Here is a 19,850-nt window from a genome sequence, read left to right on the forward strand (position 1 = left end):
CGAGCCGCAGGTGTCGGGTCGGCATGGCCAGTGCGGGCTGCTGGACAGGCAGATGGACACATCCGTATGTTCCTGTACCAGGGTACCTGGTCGTCTGGTAAATGGACAAACTCTTCTCGCGGCGGGTGTCTGGGCCGTGACCCTCTAGGCCAAGCGCGTGAGGTGAAGGACGGGAGCCTGGTCTTCCATTCTCCCACTTCACATCCACCGCAGTCCCCTTGTAAAGCTCAGCGTCCCCGGCCGAGGCTGTTTGATTCATTCTCTAGGTTTCTCTAATGGCGAACCTCTGACCACTTAGTCCTCTTCGCTTTCCTTTGTGGGGGTGTTTAGTTTCTTGAATTTCCTTCTGCCCTTTGGCTTCTTCTTTGTGGACCAGGGGCCCTCTGGCTCCCTCCTGGCGTTCCGAGACCCCTGCACCTCCATGTCGTTTCCGTCCTCTGGGGTATCACCTTTGAGTACCTGCAGCACTTGGGATGCCTCCTTGCCGCAAATCACTCTATAGTCCACTCCTGCACGCTCGCAAGACAAGGCGAATGGGAAGGACCACCTGTATTTTATGTCCTGGCTGGTGAGCCACTGGGTAAGTGGCCAGCACTCTCTTCTGCGGGTAAGCGTGAAAGCTGAGAGGTCCTGGTAAATTCTAGCTGTGTCTCCTTCGAACAAGAAGCTCTCCAGCCTTCTCGCTTTCTCCAGGACCTCCATTTTCTTTCTGTAGCAGAGAAAGCGCACAACGTTGGACCTTGGGCCACCTCTCGCTCCACCTCCCCCTTGGTGGGCTCTTTCCAGCTGGACTTCCTTGCCCCCCTCGAGTGTGAAGAGTTGTTTAATGAGGCCTTGAACCTTTCTCCCCACATCTGCGGCCGTCTCGCCTCTCTGTTGGGTCACACCTGTGATGCGCAGGTTGTTTCTGCGTTCTCTGTTCTCTAAGTCGTCCATTTTCAGGACTATGTCCTCCTCTCTGATTTCTAGATCTGTTAGCCTCGCTTCGTACTTCATGTCTAACAGGTCTGTTTGGAGGTGGTTGTTTTCCATTCCCTCCATTTTTTCTTCAAGCGTCTCCACTCTCCCCCTGAGATCAACTATTGAGGCTTGTATGTCCGTTCGGATCGCCTTTATCTCCTGTAGTATGTCCTTGAGGTCGTCCTTTGTTAGCACTGCAGCGGGGGGGAGTCGACACTTGAAGGCATGGTGTCTCTGTGTGGTTCTCCGAGGGGTGCATGGGACCGGCAGAAGCGTTGGAGGGAGCGGATTGCGCTCGTGGGCTGGGTCGGTTCCAGGGCTCCGATCTCTGGGTGCACGTTGGAGTATGGGTGAGGGCGGGGGCGATATGTAGGTGCCCCTCACTCTGCTTTAATGCCTTAATGTTCCCTCTGGTCGTCTTGGGCTCTCCCTGCTTCCGCGGTGGCAAGCTCGCAGGTGGGGTGCTGCGAGGGGAGCTGAGTTTGCAATTGGGGCCTGCTTCCCTGGATGCGTCACGACTGTAATGTTCCAGAGGGGCCCCTGACCTCCAGAGGGGAGGCCGGACCAGATTTTGTGGAGTGGGTTGTACTGGCCTGTGCTCGGTGGGCACCGGAGGGGTGGCAGGGGGGGCCAAACACAGCCCGCCGGGTCTCAAGTATCAGTTCTCCCACCTGCGCTCCTCACCTTCTTCAGGCCGCCGGGGGCCGCCACACGTCTGTTGTGGGCTTGGGCTCCTTCACTGGAGACTTCTTTTCGTGTAGGCCTCCGTGTGCGGGGGATGGGTCAGGACGCTGCTGATTTGCTGCTGGTGGTGATTTCCCAGGCACCGTCTGGAGGCCCCTCACTGGAGCGGTTCTTGGTGGTGGAGGTTCTCACCAGGATGCCCCACTAGCCCCTGGCCCATTGCGACGTCCACACACCACTGGAGCAGAGCTCCAGGGCCCGTGCGGTGTCCTCGCACAGTGGGGGGCGTGCTCCGGCGTCCTCCTCTCAGTGTTATGGGAGGGGGGAGCCCCCAAAGCTCCGGTCCCGGACCGCGGCTGCGGGGGCAGCATCCGGCGGCTCCGGGCTCTGCGGCTGATCTCGCAGAGGCCTGGGGCACCGTGAGATGTGCCGCCCCCAGGGGCTCTGCTGCATGACGTCCGGGAAGGTGTCCTCTCTGTTGCTCAGCGAGCGGGGGCCTCAAATCGGGTCCAGGCTGTATCTGATTTCAGAGGAGCGCTCGATTCGTTGGACTGATGCAACGGGGCACACGTTCTCGCCGGGGTTACCCCAAACTCTCGGCCGGGGATTGGCTCAGAGTGCTAGGCCCTGCAGTCTATGTTGACATCGGTGCAGCCTCTTTTCTTGAACCTGTTTTTTACTACGCCAATTTCTTTTTCAAAAAACATTAAATTCAATGCAATTGCGTGGTACCCTGATCATTTCTCTAACTGAAATATTGTGCATGATAAAATGGCAGCTTTCTGGAAGCATTGTTGAATTCACTCTAATTGGTTTGCGATAGGTTCGTGTATGCATGGTGGTGTTAACCTTAATATATAGCCAAGTTCAAAAATAAAATGTCTTTGTCATTAGCATGACCCATTAATTTGAGTCTAAATTTGTTTGTATTGAGAAAGGTGGTTTATTTAATAAACTCTTCAGGCGTATCGTCCCAAATTAGAAAAATGCAATCTATATAATGACACCATTTGTGAACATGCTGTGTCAGATTGCTATGTAATAATGCATAGGTCAGTTTGTAGTGTGCCATGAATAGAGTTGCTAGCGATGGGGTATAGCCCCATCACTACTCATTTGATCTGTTTGTAGAAATCACCATTCAATGTAAATATGTTATTCTTCATTGTGAACATTTATAGTTCTTTAATAAACTCTACATGTAAATAGTAAATAGCAGAAATGTCTGAAACGTGATAGTCTAATGATTTAATAGACTAGTGAGTGGTCAATAGAAGTGTATTGTGATTTCATGTCATACATGGATAAATAACAGCTATCCTTCCACTCTATTTCACCTAATATGTGTGTAATATGTGTGGAGTCCCGAACATAAGATTTCGGGTTGATAACCATCGGCTGTAAATACTAGTCAATATATTTAGACACATTCTCTGTAATAGAGCCTATTCCGCTGAGGATTGGTCCAACTGCAGGTAGATCCAGAAAAGGTTTATGCACCTTAGGAAGAAATAGATTGGAAGCAGTATAGGCTCATCATGCATTAGATAAGATTTGTCCTCATCCAACAGAATTCCTCTAGCATGCCATTGACAAACAATCTGTGTAAAGTCCTGTAAAATCTCTGCCATTGGGTCCTTGTTAAATTTCATATAGCATTCTGGTGAATCCAGATTATTATGCCTAATATTGATATAGTGTTGTAGATTAAGGATGACAATATTCCTACCTGTGTCTGCTTCTTTGATGGTGATGGTATGGTCATTTGCTATGTTTTCTAGTGCCTTAGGCTCTTGTGGAGACATATTATCATATATTGTTAATTCATTTCTGTGTAGATTCTTGTCCATAAGTCTGTGAATGTCTGATAATGTTGCTCTGTAAAATGTTTTAATGGTGCTGTCTGGAACTGTTACTGGTATACGTTTGGATTTAATTCTCTAACATGAATCAGATAAAGTAACAGACTGAATCTCCAAGTCTTCAATAATTTGAGTGCCTGGTGTGATGGTATCTTTGTTGGGAGACGGATGACTATGTCATCGATAGCTGCTGCCCTGCCCGATTCAATACCACATAGGTGAGAAACGATTCTCATTGAGACAACAATACCACTCTTATCCTAGGAAGGTATAGCAGAACATAGAGACCTTCTAAGCTAAAGATGGTGAAAACAGTCAAACTAACTGCAACAGTAACAGGTGCATGCATTAGATGCAAAGCAAACATGCACTCCACATGAAGAACATGTACACTAGGTAACATATGCATTTATACATGAAAAATATTAACATAGCATCCATAAGACATGGAAAACACTTACATAACCAATGTATACATTGAATGCAACATGAACGATGTCCAAACATAGCTCACTAACATATAAACAAGAGTGTAATTGGGCAATCATCTTAAAAATTGAAGATGCAGCATGCTTTTAAATAAGCGAAGGCGTTGAGACTTCGATAGAACTCAAAACGCTGAATCCACAGAAATACTGAACTGTGCAGAGCTCAGACACTTGCTGACAATTAGGACCAAGGTCAAAGTGAAATAAGGGAGGATGGGAACAACAGAACGAAGGCATGAGATAGCAGTTCCCAAGACGTAAGTAGTCTACTCCCAGATTGATTAAAATTGTATAAGAATACAACCAGCCTTTGTTAGCCAAGGGCAGTAGCATAGGGAGCCAAAATATTCTACGAAGAGTAGATCAAGAGTGTCCCTGGTAGACACAGAAAACATGACTCACAAGTCAATATTAGCTGAAGTCCCAATAAATAGGCGATGCATCCATTTTATACAGTATTCTAACACGTGACCTGCAATCAAAGAACACTAGCTATTCATAAAAAGCCAACAGATAGAACATCTGCATTACACCCTTAAAGCACACACGGACATAAGATGCCTTCCCAAGTCAAGTACAAGTTCTCATGGCCAGGGATGTCATTTCACCAAAATGCCAGGGGTATCGGAAGTGAAAAAAAAAACACAAGGGGAAAGGGAGGGAGGTGATGACCCTGGGACCTTGGTCCTGCAGTCAGATGAATGGTGTGTCTGTCGCTGGGAGAAACAACCACCTATGCACTCGTTAATTTGTTCTAAAACAAAACAGGGTTTTTAAAAAACATTTTGCTGTGAAAATCACAATTGACTGATGTTCAATTTCAAAATACAGGAGATTATTTCAACTTTATTCATATAAAGTTGTAACAAAAGGAATTCTTTTGAAAGGGAAAAACAACCACTCGATAAGGACAATTAAAACTAATTTTTTTTATCTTTGATCACAATACAGTACATCTAAAAAAATATTTACTAGAAAACAACAATACATGTGCACTATGGCTGTGGTGAAGTGGAATCAAACTACCAGATTGACAAATTGATATCAGGGGGATAAGAGCATGGAAAACAAAAATAATAAGGACCCAGTAGGTAGGCACTCAATGACCAACATCAACTGGTAAAGGGTAGAGCATTCATAGGTAGAACTAGCTCTATCATGTAAGAAAAACCTATGATATTTCTTGGTTTTAATTTTGTGAAAGTCGACATATGTTTCGGCTGTTGACACCAAAAAGAAATCAGGCAATGCACAAAAAACGTTGTCTGTTGGTGCAGGTGTAGCCGTCTTCAGGACAAAAGGAGAAACGAGATGTTCTAATGATTTGACAGTGTTGAGTACTTCATAAACATTGTGCTGTATCGTTATAAAAGGCACGAAACCCACTACAAGATAAACAAATATAAACATATCACATATGCATAAAAATATAAATCAAAAAAGGCATCACGAAAAAGTGGTTGCTAAAAACAGTTGTTTAAAACATAACGGTGTGACAGCGGCAGAACGCCCGGTAGGCAGTACACAACATTTTAATCATCACTAACTGCAGCCAAGGCATATTCAAAAGAAAAGGTATCAAACATTTAACCATATCCTGCATTCTTAAGGTCTATTTCTTTTCAGATATAACAATTAGTTTATATGGAAGTGGTAAAGTTATTTTCTTTGATTAGTGATAACTTTTCATTTAGAGCGTAATCCATCAAGAAAGATTATTGCCAGTTTCAGCACAGAAATTAAAGTTAATGTGCTGTTCCTTTTGCAACATGAACTGTTGGAACAGAGAACACTTTTAACTTCACTACGGAGTATAAACACGATAATGTTATTGTTAAACCCTTTTTGGTGAATAATAAGGACCAATGCTTACCGTTGTTGTTCTCGAATGGTCTTTTATAAGATCGAGAAGAACGTTTAAAACTTATTAGAGTTACTTGGTTTTAGTGCGCCATTGCAGACACTGAAAAAACGTTTTCAAGCCTGAAACAACAAAAGTACTCGGGTTTTAAATTCAAATTATTATCGTGTATGCAGGCTTTCTAATTTTACATGAAAGACGCCAGGAACCGTTGTTACCTTTAAAATTTCTTGAACGTAGGCTTGGGATGATGGCTATAATTACAGCTAGGTAGCTTGAACGTGACCTAGTACAAGCAGAAAAGAAAGGGCGGACTGAATTAGAGCAATCGCTTATGTGCTGGGTTCAAGTAGAAATTTTACAGGGTTGCTTACAGAGGCATGAGATGATGGTGTCTGCTTACCTTTAAAGGAAGTCAACAAGGCTTCGCCTACACGAGCGCACCAATGCTGCACTTTCCAGCACGTCTGGAGCCCGGGATGTCCGTGGTGTCACTGGCAACAAAGCCAGTGGAGCAGTAAAGCCGTGTCAATTAGCTGCTCGGAGCCTGTGTGCTTCCGTGAACAGTTGTACACGTGCTCGGCTGAGTGTTTAAGTAGTTAGAGAGATGACGTGACTTGTATTGATTGGACAATGCAATCAACGGAGAAAAAAGAATGCGGCGTGTAACAATACACGGTTTAGTTGCACTTAAAGAAAACAGAGCATCATTTGGAATATCGCAGTATATGCAAAACAATGCTGAACTGTGATTGTCATGTTTTTATTTAGTAATTTACTAAATTATCGTGTTTAAAAAAACCACGAAAAGATTTTTCAAGGGAAAATTAAGGAACTATTTCATTTATTTTGTATCGTTGTATTGTTCAACCTCATTCCACGGTTATATGCAGATTTTTTGACTACACATCTCTTCATGGAGTGAGTCAGGACCAGAATCGGTGTTTGTCTAACTGGTAACAATCACAGATATGCTTCTCTTATAGGCCCAAAGGCATTTTGTTGTTGTGTAAAAATGTAAGAACTCTTTAAGGCAAAAAGAACATTTTTTTGGGGAAAAAATTATTTTGAATTTTTTTTGAGACAGAAAAATGTAGAAGCCATTAGCAAAAAAAATAGAAAAAAATTAGAAAAAAAATTAGAAAAAAAGGGACCACTCTACTGTCGTATTTAAACCCCGTTTAACAGTATTCAAATTCAAAATCCATTTCTGTTCCTGTTTGGTGAGGAGTAGGTCTCTATTCCCCCTCTGGCTGGAGCTGCAATGGTTTGAATTACAAACCACCTAAGGTCATTATATGAGTGTTTCAATTGGGTGAAATGTGCCACCATTGGTTTGTTCTCAATTTTATTTTTGATACACGAGCGATGCTCACATATTCTTTGTTTAACCGGACGTTTTGTTTTTCCCACATACAGTAAATTACAAGGGCATACAGGGGTAGCGGAAGTGACATCACACGACCCTTGACCTTTGATGGACATCATAGGAGGTGATGTCATTTGACGCCACCCGAAGTGTTATCACGGTAAGCGATGGACACCCCTTGACAAAACAGGAAGTGACAATACATAGCATTGTTCCTAAGTACACTACGAAAAATATGGTTACGATATCACTATAATGTGATATACATTTCATACAAGAATGGATCGCAATATGTATGATCAACATTAGTGTTTATAGGCCCATATTACCAAATCTCTGTAAATGCAAGCAGAGGTCCATGCCCAAATGATAATGATGTGTTATTATATAGCACTTAAGCTTTAGCGCTTTATAGAGAACAAATATACATACAATATCACCCAACCTGTGTTGTTACTCATTTATCGACCTCAGAAGGATGAAAGGCTGAGTTTGGGTGTTTAAGAACAGAGTAAATCAGTGACTCACCCCCTGAAGTGTACCTGAAATAAACCTTTAATGAGTCTAGCAATTAGTGTATAAAATTCCAGAAAGACAAATTATTTGGTCTTCCTATTCTTTCTTATTTAGGGTCACTGCTTAAAGTGTTAGACTTGTGGAACCCCTGTTTTCTAAGAGGCTTCAACAAGAATGCCAGCCACTCCAGAAGCAAAGAGCCACATGGCACTGGGCACAGCTAATAAGCTTGCATTAAAAACAATAAAAATAAAAACATGTTTTTTAATTTTTATTTTTTATGAGTAGCAAGGGAGACCATAGGGGCAGCAAGGGAGACATCAGAGGTCACAGTTGCGAGCCCTGGTGACACCTAAATGACGTCCCTGCTCCTGGCCTGAGAATGAGGAATGGTAATGTCTTTAATTGAACAATGGACAGCCCATGAGCCTCTCCCCCTTTCCTCATTGTCTGGCTTATATTCTGATGGCCTGTCAAATGTCCAATGTTGGTTAGTAATATTCCAACCTACCAAAGTCTGTAGTTTCATGCCACCCACTGAATCATATTCCAACCAATACTGTAACATAAAGATTATGTATTTTTACCTTTATCAAAATAAGGGTGGTCTCAGGTGGAGCCATCAGATGTGTCTAACCCAATCAAATATGAACCCCCATATGATTTATGTGTAGCCATACCCATTAACCAATCCCCAATCCCCATAGGTTTTTGTAACTGTGATTATAATGTGACATCAGTGATGACATGGTTGGTGCACTTAAACAATTGTTTTGAATTAGCTCTCTGAGAGACACAAGATTTGAATGTTTGTATGCTGTCCCTGCTTATTTGGATAATGATAAAGCTTGGGTTTGCCTTGCACGTTGTTTATTTCATCATTGAGTCTGGTTTGGAGTGACTCCGTTCCCCTGGGATAGTTGGGACGTTTGGGCCCACTTTAGCATATGGTAGTAGAGGATAGTTGGCTAAGTGCCGTCAGAGTGTTGAAAAAAGTCCCAGTTCGTTATGTCCCATGAGGACAGCATAGGCGACCTGTGTAGAACAGGAGCATGTGCAACAGAGAAGGGTGGACAGGATCCCCCTTCAAGAAAAGTCCTGTCCAGTCCCTGATGTCCAACACTGTCCTTGTGGTGGTTCCTCAAAATGATGGTTGCCCTCATTAAACCCTTCTCCTTGTTGGGCTGTAAATCCAAACCCTCTGCCTCGGGGTGCAAACCCTCACACCCATGGCTATTTATATTACCTAAATCCTGCAAAGTTTGCATTTGGGCATGGCTGCCCCTGTTGCACTTCTTGCATGGCATTATTTTCTCCTGAGTTTGTTAATATAGTCCCTTCCATTGTCAATTTCAATAATTTCTTTTGCACCAACTTTGCTTACTCTATCTTTCTTTCCTCAACTTTCCTTCTGTCCTTCTCTTGTTTCAGTCTACAATGATGAACAATATTCAGTTGTAGCTTCGGCCATGGTTTTGCTTGTAATTCCCACAATTTTCTCTAATTGCTTCTGTACTATTTTGGAGAGTTTCAGATGCTAAAATGTGTTAATAAAATTGTGATATTTTTGTACCACGACTCCCTAGTCACCATTTCTCTTGAATGTCCTGTGTGTATAAAACAGGGTCTTACTCTGTCCCCATTTTCCATGTCATTATTGCACCCATGTCTGATGTGTCTGAGTGTTGTATTCTAAGTGCCCACTAAACTTCTGCTCTGCAATTATTAAAAGGTGTCTGTCATGTCGTGTGTTTTGGACGGTCACTCCAGGATACCCTGCCCGGTTACAACTGTGCTTTGATTGTTTGCCCAATATAGCAGCGAAAAGGCTTTTTATGTTGCCTACTGCTAGCATCATTTCCGATGTAATTCCTTCCATCTCATAAATCCACTTTCCACCACCTACTGTAAGCAATGGTCATGTATTAATCAAGTTATATTCTGTGGCCTTGGTGTATATGGTGCTAGTCCACCCCCTTTCTCTAATAAGAGGAATTTGTCTAGCCCTGTGCCAGTTCCAGTGCAGGTAGGCCCCTTGTCCTTGTTATCACACAAACAGTGGACAGTGCTCCAACTATTTTATTAAAAATGGCAACAAAAATCACGTTGTTCCAAAGAAAATCCTCCGAAGAGAACCAATGTGGAACACAGCAGGGTTAGCCCCAGCTAACAGCTTGCATCAAAAACCAGACACAGGAGACAGAAGGATGGATGGAAGTTCTAACTATCCCTACCTGGTGTCCCTATTGTACTAGGGTGCGCTGGTATGCTGCTTGTCTAAAAGCAAACAGAAAATGAAAAAGGATTTGAGCACAATTCAAATATTCAGCTGAGGATGCATTATTGGGGCTGGGGCTAGCCGCTGCTGGAAAACAAGAAGGCAAACACACTGCTTAAAGAATGCTCTGTGTGGCATCATCAGCAATATAAAAACACACACAACTGAATGTTCTATTTATGGCGACTGATTTCTTTTTATTAACCTGTAGACCCAAACTAATGTGTGCTAATGTGTCTAAAAGATAATCTAATTTATCTGCTTCCTTTTACAGTAAGGGGTACATATTAACCCAAGAAGTTTTTTGAACATGCAACTTATTCATACTGACATGTAAGTGATACGGTCGGTAATCAAGACGTAGGAATGCTGTCAAACACTCAAGGGAAGCTATAAATTACGGTGTTCAATGGGTGTAGACAAGCAGGAACCTGTAATTTATATTGGTTCTCAGACTACCGGTTTAAGTGGTTTCCTAAATAAATGTAACCACTTTCTTATGGACTGTCTTTAATTCGCTGTAGATACGTGAAAAAGGATGGCATGGACAGATGTCAAGAAACTTCAATCCTCCTTGCCACTCTTGCCACCAAGCACGTGAACATATAACTGGCCCTGTAAGGAATTAAACAATTCCAGGGTTAATAATATGCTGCAAAACTAACTAAATTAAAAGTGAAACAACGCTGATATTAGCTAGTTTCATAGTATGCAGCTTCTGGATAATGTCTACAACCTTCACATATTACCAAATCTTTCCTTGTGTCACATTCCTGAACACCCAAAGGAGTTAATGTGGGTGATCAGCCCAACTTCACCGTACCGATCATTGGTGTCACCATTGGTTCTCTTCAGAGGATCTTCTTTGGAACAACGTGATTTTTGTTTCAATTTTTAATGTCCCCTGATTGTGTGATAATACCACTGCCGGGACATACCCTGCGAGAAATTCAATTGAGAGACACCCTATAGTGGTTTTTTTGTTGCCCTTCTGATGGCGGCAGCCTTGGGCTTGCCCAGGTGATTATTTTACACCAGAATCTGTTGACTTTACATAGCAACGATCTCTATGCACTCCCCTCTGGATATAACCTTTGTCTAATTATCTTCATATAACTCATATACTTGAAATCATGACAGACCTCAATGTAAACACCATGTATGAATCCAACTACTTGCCTTTTGCCGAGGAATTGGTCGACACCATATTGTCAGCTCCATCTTTAATGGGCACCATGCCCATCTCTGCAGTACCTAAAGGTGTGGATGAATGGAATGAGATAGTGCGTTTAAGAAAGAAATGAATACGCACCAAACTGCACGGCATATAGATGACTGAGTGCCTACTGGCACAGACGGCACCAGATGGCTTAATTATACGAATCGAACCCCGCATTTCATGGACCAGCTACAGTTTAGAAAAGACTGGAGCTATATAGCTAATAAATGCACACAGGACTGGTTGATCTTGTGAATCATCACTGCTAAGTCCGTGTCAACCAAACTCATGATGGAAATTGAACAAAAACTGGACAATCTAAAAGCTAGATCAGTTTTGGATGCCTACAAGAAGAAACTAGAAGATTTAGATTAAATATTGAAAGACTTCAGGGAATTTAATTTAAACAAAAAGATACCGCCATTACAAAAAGAATATCAAGGCATTCACACATGAGAAAATGTATACTTACATCTTGGATAACTACTATGAAGATGCACAAAACAACACAGCAGAGAACCAACCAAATAAATGGTGTGTACCGCGAAGAAATAAAATAAATACCCCATCCACATGGACCTTTTCCAGTGGAAGCGCAGAAGATGATGTCAGGCCCAGCACATTGGGTACGAACTCTAGGAGTCAATCACGCAATAGACACCAGTCTCAGGATAGACGGGTACAATTCCAGGATTGGACCAATCAACAAGGACTAAAACGAGGCAGAAAGCCTTTTTTAAAACAACACATCAAAGGAAGCGGATGAGGGGGAGGCCAAGACAGGAACTCACTTATGGTAACCAGGAGCAGAGAGTGGGAACAGCCCCAATAAATGAAACTCCAGTGATGAATCTATCCACCCAAGCACTGCCTACTGCTGAAATGGCTATCTTGCAAAAGGGTCTACGTTTTGTTCCATCCACACACCATGACCCATTCGAAACCTAAATAGAAATAGCCTGTTTGGTTTGCAAAACCCAACTCAAACAATTCTTTGGAGACTGACAGGAGACACAAGAAAGTACTTTGGCACAAGACAGTACTAGCTTACACCCATGCTCCACCTTCTACCCTCCCACCAGTTCTGCTGAATCTATCACTTTTGAGAAAGCCCTAATTAAGAAACTCGAGGAAATAGAGAAGACACCTGTGCATACCTTTCACAACATTACTAAAAAAGAATGGGAGGCTCTGAAAAATCTTAATGACAATAAGGCAGTTATTGTTAAACAAGTAGAAAAGGGAGGGGCTATTGTTGTAATGAACAGCACTGATTATGACAACATGGTCACTACCCTCCCAGATAATCGAGAGAATTATCAACCTCTGGCAGGGGATCCAACCAACGGACTCAGAGTGCTGATCACTGGCATCGTTGAGGATGCACTCTGGGATGGAATTATCAGTACAAAAGAGGAAGAATTTCTATGCCCCAAACATTCCAAGGCACCAGCATTTTATGCACTTCCTAAGGTGCTCAATGGCATCTCCCCGCCACCTGGTAGACCCATAGTGGCAGGAATCAGCTCCATTTTGGAGCCACTGTCACAATTTGTGTACTTTTTTTCTGAGAAATGAAATACACAAGATGTGTTCCTACCTTAAGGATACTACGGCAATACTTAACATGCTCAGTGATATCGATTTTGACCCCACTACTCAATTCTTGGCCACATTAGATGTTGAGGCTCTCTAGACTAATATTCCACAAATGGAGACACTATTTGTTGTAGACCAGACCCTACAGGAGCTTGTTCCACCATTATCGATTCCAACCTTTTTCATATTACAACTGGCAGAAATAACCTTGACTAAAACCTTTTTCAAATATAAAGATACCTTTTTTTCAACAATGCTCTGGGTCAGCCATGGGTGCAACTTTTGTTCAACCCTTGCAAACCTGTATGTGGCTTACTTTGAGATCAAACATATATATAATGATGATAACCCCCATACAAACCAACTAATGGTGTGCAAACGCTACATAGATGACATCTTTGTGGTCTTTATGGGAGATGAACCTATGTTTCTCGCCTTTATGGAGTGGCTTAACTCCAGGTATAGGTATCTCAAATGTAGACATTCCCTAAATAGAGAAGTAATACACTTTCTAGATGTACAAATCCAGGCACATTATGGAACACCTGATACCACCATTTTTAGAAAACCGACAGATTGGAATTCTCTATTAGAATATTCCAGCTTTCACCCTAGAAGACTCAAACATAATTTACCATTTGGGCAATATTGACATTACAGAAGGAACTGCTCCACTCTGAAAGAATTTGACACACAGGAAGATATCCTGAGCAATCGACTTAACAGAAGGAGATACCTGAGAAAGTTCACTAAGGAAGCGAAGAAGAGAGCCTGTAATATCCCACGTGACATTACTCTCCAGCAAAACTAGAAACCACCAAGAGAACAGACTATAACAGTAGTTCTCAGTTATTCTAAAACTTTGACCTCTATTGAGTGTCACTGATCTACACTGGTCTATAATAAAAGGTTGTATGCCCATGGAGAGAGGGAGATATGTAAGCAGTGCTTCTAAAACGCGAGCAGAATTAGATATTCCGAGAATGGATCAACATGGCCTCAACGAATGAATAGTCTGGGACACTCTGACCATGTTACCATAACCAACTTCTTTGGTCATTTACTCCCTCTTCCACCTCTTCCCAGCCTCCCCTCCCTGCTTTTCCTTTCCTTTCCCCTTACCCCCTTTTTCTTTTTCTTTTCTTTCCTTACTTTTCCTCCTTTCCCTTGTAATGCTCATTCAGGTGCAACCATCTATACTGAGATCTTATACACCCTTGAACAACTAGTGATCTTAGTTCTATTACAACCACAAAGTAACTGATACTTCATTGACCAGCAAGCTTCATTTATGGTATCCAATTGGCCAAATGTATGCATTTGTATGCAGGACGCAGTACTGGCACAGGTTTTTAATGCAAACCTGGAGCCTCCCACTGGCACTTTGTTCGGTTGTCTATTGGCATTATTCTGTCTGGATTGAGTCCATCCAAGCTAATCTACCCGAGGGATGTAGTAGGTCTGCAATTTCCACAGTTACATGAGTTTTGCCTGACCTGCCTGTCCCACATGAACAGGACATTGCGTGAATTGCATGTACACATGGTCACATATTTGCCGATGAGTATGATGGGGGAAATTTAATAGGAAAAGCTGTGTCAGGTTATAGAACACCTAGACCATCACTTGTTTTTTTGTGGCTCACGAACTTTCCAGGTTATGGACGTGACAAGGATCACCACCTACAGGTACATACACCTGAGTGCCCGGTTACCAAGGCTGTTTTGTCTCGCAAAGCGTGGACCTAATGGACCCTCTTTTTTGTACAGGTCTATCGGACAAGTTGCCATTTGCTGTGAATAGGACATGAGTAGAGTACATTTTACAAACTGTTGAGCTTATGCAAACTAGCACTGCAGAAGCCCTGAATATGACAGCAGTTCTGCATAGTAAGGGTTGTGTGTACTCAACCGGCTAATTATCTCGCTTTGAATTCAATTATTTTTTTCGTATTGCATTTAAGGACGGCTGAAAACTACTACTTGCACATGGCGCAACAATTGGCTGTTAAGCTATAGGTCTCTCCTTATTAGATGGACAGCAATTTGTATCATTCATGTTATGACCAAGCACTGAACCGATCAATTGAATAGGTGTTTAACAACCTTAGAAGTACATATCTAGGTGACACCAACGATTGGTACAGTGACGTTGGGCTGATCACCCACATTGACTCCTTTGGGCTTTAAAAACGTTCAGGAGTGTGACACAAGGAAAGAGTGGTTAATATGTGAATGTTGTAGACATTATCCAGAAGGTGCACACTATGAAACTAGCTAATATCAGCATTCTTTCACTTTTAATTTATTTCATTTTGCAGCATATTAGTGACCCTGGCATTGTTTCATTCCTTACATGGCCATTTATATGTTCACGTGCTTGGTGGCAAGAGTGGCAAGGAGGATTGAAGTTTCTTGACATCTGTCCATGCCATCCCTTTTCAAGTATCTACAGTTAATTGAAGACAGTCCTGAAGAAAGTGGGTAAATTTATTTAGGAAACCACTGAAACCGGTAGACCGATATCCGATAGAAATTACAGGTTCCTGCTTGTCTACACCCCTTGAGCACCATATTTTATGGGTTCCCATTGTGTGTGACAGCATTCCTACATCTTCTTTACTGACCGTATCGCTTACATGTCAATATGAATAAGTAGCATGTTCAAAAAAACTTCTTGGGTTAATATAAACCCGTTACTGTAGAAGGAAGCAGATAAATCCTATTATCATTTGGACACATTAGCACACAATAGTTTGGGTCTACAGGCAACTAAAAAGAAATCAGTCGCCATAAGTAGAACATTCAATTGTGTGTGTTTTTATATTGCTGATGATGCCACATAGAGCATTCTTTAAGCAGTGTGTTTGGCTTCTTGTTTTCCAGCAGCGGCTAGCCCCAGCCCCAATAATGCATCCTCAGCTGCATATTTGAATTGTGCTCAAATCCTTTTCTGTCTGCTTTTAGATAAGTAGCATAGCAGCGCACCCTAGTACAAGAGGGATACCAGGTAAGGATAGTTAGAACTTCTGTCTATCCCTCTGTCCCCTGTGTCTGGTTTTTGATGCAAGCTGTTAGTTGGGGTTAACCCTGCTGTATTTCACATTGGTTCTCTTCAGAGTATCCTCTTTTGAACAATGTGATTTTTGTTGCAATTTTTTATGAAATAGTTGGCACACTGTCCCCTGATTGTGTGATAATACTACTGCCGGGACATAGCCCGCGAGAAATTCAATTGAGAGGCACCCTATAGTGTTTTTTTCCCTTGTCCTTGTCACTGCATCTGTCATGCTAATTCTCTTCCGTCCAGGTAGATTTCTCAATCTAGTCACATATGATGTCCTCCTTTTGAAACTGTCAGAGCGTACCTGCAGGATCATTGAATATTCAAAGGGTTCTTACCTCATTGCTGGCTCCTCTATTTCTGCCCACGTTACCTCTCTCCTTATCTGGGTACATGTTGGATGGGCTTGTGTGGCCTCCTCCTCGCTTCCCTTGTCTTCTTCATTTGCAAACATTGCATCATCACTCTCTTCATCCTCCCTATCCTCAAATCTAATCACCAAAGGGGATTGGTTATGTATGTTCCACTCATCACTTCCTCCATGTTCCTGCCTTCCTCTGGCTGGCCTGCTCCAGACTTACTACTGCACCAATAGCCTGCTTTCTGTTCCTGTCTAGACTGTAAATTCTCCTTCTCCCAATACCTTCTTCCTCTTTATCTGATCCTGCATGTCTGTGCATAATGTCATCAACTTCAATGTGGCGCCTCTCTAAGTCCCTTTCTTGTTCCCTTTCTTCACCTCACCATTTATCTTTTTTGTTTCTCTTCCCCTCTTTGCTTTGCTCTTTCCTTTTCTTCCTGTCTCCTTTCTCTTTATCTGTCCAAAAGGGTAAGTCCCTTAATAATGTCATCAACTTCCTTGGGTGCGTCTCCCTACTTCTTTCCGCATCTTGCTGTCTCTCCCTTCACCTCTTGTTTTCTTTCCCTCTCTCTTTCTTATTTGTTCCTTTTCTCCTTCTCTTCCCTCCTCCTCCACTTTTTTCTCTTCTTCTTTCTCTAGCCTCCTTTGCCTTCTGCTTGGAATCATCAATGCCCTTTGCATCCAGTTTGAGCATCATCTGTCCTCCTACCCGTTCGTTTGGTACTATTGCTGTCTCCATCCTGTCGTCTTTCCTGCCTCTCTCTCTCTGAACCTCTTCCTCTGCTTCTGTCAGCCTGGCTTGCAAATGGTGACATTTGTCATATTCAACATGTGTGGACACTGTTTGTTGTTGAATTATTTTCTTTCCACTTACAATGTCTTCAGTGTTATATGCGGGAGGAACATATGCAGGTTTAGTATATCCTGCTACTGCTTATAATACATGTATTAGGCAGGGGAGTTGCTAGGTCTGGAAAAGACTCAGGGCTAAGCTTATGTTGGAACTGTTGGGACTGGGGGCTAGCTAGTCTTTTGGCTGTAGCTCCTGAGATTCTATCCGGGGCTACAACCAAAAGATCAGGGGCTATAGCCCCCTTAGCCCCCCCCCAAGCAACGCCCCTGGTATTAGGTATAGTCAAGGACTGCTCCTCACTCTGGGGAAGAGGAGGAGGAGCTGTGGGTGTCATGCACGCTTCAGCATGCTAATTAAGCATACATTCCTTTGTATCTGGTTCTACTATGTCTTCTAATACACTTTCTATAATTCAGCATATGTGATCTGGACCGTAACTGTTTTCACTTATGTGGAGCATGTAGATATGTGCATATGTGTTGCAATACTCTCTTCGAATTAGTGCCTTCTTGTTGCCAGGGAAAAGGCATCTTTCCTGACTTATCTATAACCCATTCTGTATGGTACTTAAGGATTTTGTCCTTGTACCGGGACACTGATTTGCATAAATAAAAGATTAGAGCGTCCCCCATCATAATATTTTTACAACACAATTTACCAATACTTTCCAAAATGTAATTCTCATTCATCCTTTTTTCCTTTTCAAACCATCTCCCCAGAATACTTTTCCACAATTGAATACTTCTAGATCTCTCTGGAGAGAGCAGGCCTCCTTGGTCACCCAATCCTTCTGAGCAGCCCCACCTCACTGCCCTTGAATCCTATTGGGCAGCACCACCTCACTGCCCTTGACTCCTTTTGGGCAGCACCACAAAAATGCCAGTCACACGTTGCTCCCTCACCAGACCACACTCCTCAGTCCACACCACCACTTTACATCTTCCACAAATACACAGAAGTTCACTTCCACAAAGCATTAGTTCTCTTAAAACATGAGGTTGGAGCAAGCAATAATAAAATACAATATGGCCGTCGTCCAGCCCTCAGCAAGGTTTCTCTCTCTTTTATTACTCCCCCATAACGAGGCTTAACACATGATATGTTCTGACCTTTGTCAGAGCTATTTCTCTCTTAATCTCTTTTATTTCTTCACAATGCCCCAAGATACGTTCTCGGAGCGTGGCAATTGCAGGAGAGATGCGCACTTTTCCATGAATCAGGCCCTAAATGTTGATTCTAACCTCTCTCTCTTTGCACTTCTGCTTAGCCCACATGTCTGTCTCCCTTCAGTTTCCTCTTGATTTTCTCCTTGATTTGGTTTTTTGATCACTTAAATGTCCTACATTTTGCTCACAACAACACCCTTGCGCAGTCAGGCCCATGCAGCCGAGCCAGGAAAGAGTATTCATGAACGGGAAGCTTGCAACATTACTGTTTTTTTTTTTTTAACTTGGCTTTCATATTTTCATGATCGCAATAAAACTAGTACAAATGCTAACAAAGCAAAGAAAGACAGAGAAAACTTTATTTTACTTCTAAGAAATATAGTTGAGGAGCTTAAATACATTCCTATAAGATACAAATATATGTGAGAATCTCAGATGCCTAAAACGTTTCGGAAATCTGTTTTTTTCTTTCATTAAACCTTGCTAGCTGGAGTGAAGGATTTGGAAAGGAAAGGCATACCGAGCAGGCGCCTGCGAGTGTGAGAACGCCTTTTCCATGGAAATGCCTAATTCCGTTGGTATTGCTGACATGTGTGTGGCTGACAGCTGTTCCCTTCCAAATGTATGTTAAACACAACTCTTTCAGAAATTCAAGCAACCCAAGCAAACGAAGGCATGCATCTAGAGACAGGGACGGGGCGGGTATTATCAGTGTGTTTTGGTTTGTGTCAAACGGTGTTTCAGAGCCAGACCTGATGTCGAAAGCAATGCGAGGAAGCATTTCACGGGCTCATTTAATGCCGGGGCAGAGTGCAGCGGCCTTGCACCCCCCTCCTTTTAACACTCACCCCTGTGAAGACCTCCCAATAAATGGTGTTTACACTGCGCCACACCTGCTTCGGAAAATCCGAGATGCACTCACTCAAAAGAGACTCCAGGATGCCCTTTTGGCGGTTCGTTTGCTATTGTGCCATCTGGAATCGGAAACTGGAGAAATCGAGGGCAGTTGTTTTTTTAATGAAAGTTAATGCATTTATTAAACCTGACCCACACTTAAAATCCTCACAACGAAACATGTTCTCTGCTGCCTTGCAGGTCTAGCTTTTTCGAGCCTGTTTTTATGTCTATTGGAAATAATACAAATGTTATGTTTGCTGTTTTTCAGTGTATTCTGAGCTCTATGGAGATAAGGCGACTGATTGACTCGGTTAAGTGTTAGGACACAGGTTGGGTAATGCACATGCCGTATTGATATCCTGTGACCAGGGTAATTAATTAATGTAGGACACCATTTTGTGCATTATTTTCTACATACATAACGATGTGTAATCCAAAGCAAATAGTGGCCTGAGAGTTATGTGAGAAGGTATCAGAGATGTGATCTACCTGCTGTTCAAGTTCAATATTGAGTGCAACTAGATAACAGGGTCATCGTACTCACACGAACGTCAATGATTAGCAAAATAACTCCGACAGTGAACTCGTGCTATGAGAAGGAACATGAGCAGAGTGTGCGATGTTGCACCACTGACATGAAAGAAAACAGGTTGAGGCATTCACGACTCTTGATG

This window comes from Ambystoma mexicanum, chromosome 4q (assembly GCF_040938575.1).
Source record: "Ambystoma mexicanum isolate Mex_15411 chromosome 4q, UKY_AmexF1_1, whole genome shotgun sequence".
NCBI classification, from domain to species: domain Eukaryota; kingdom Metazoa; phylum Chordata; class Amphibia; order Caudata; family Ambystomatidae; genus Ambystoma; species Ambystoma mexicanum.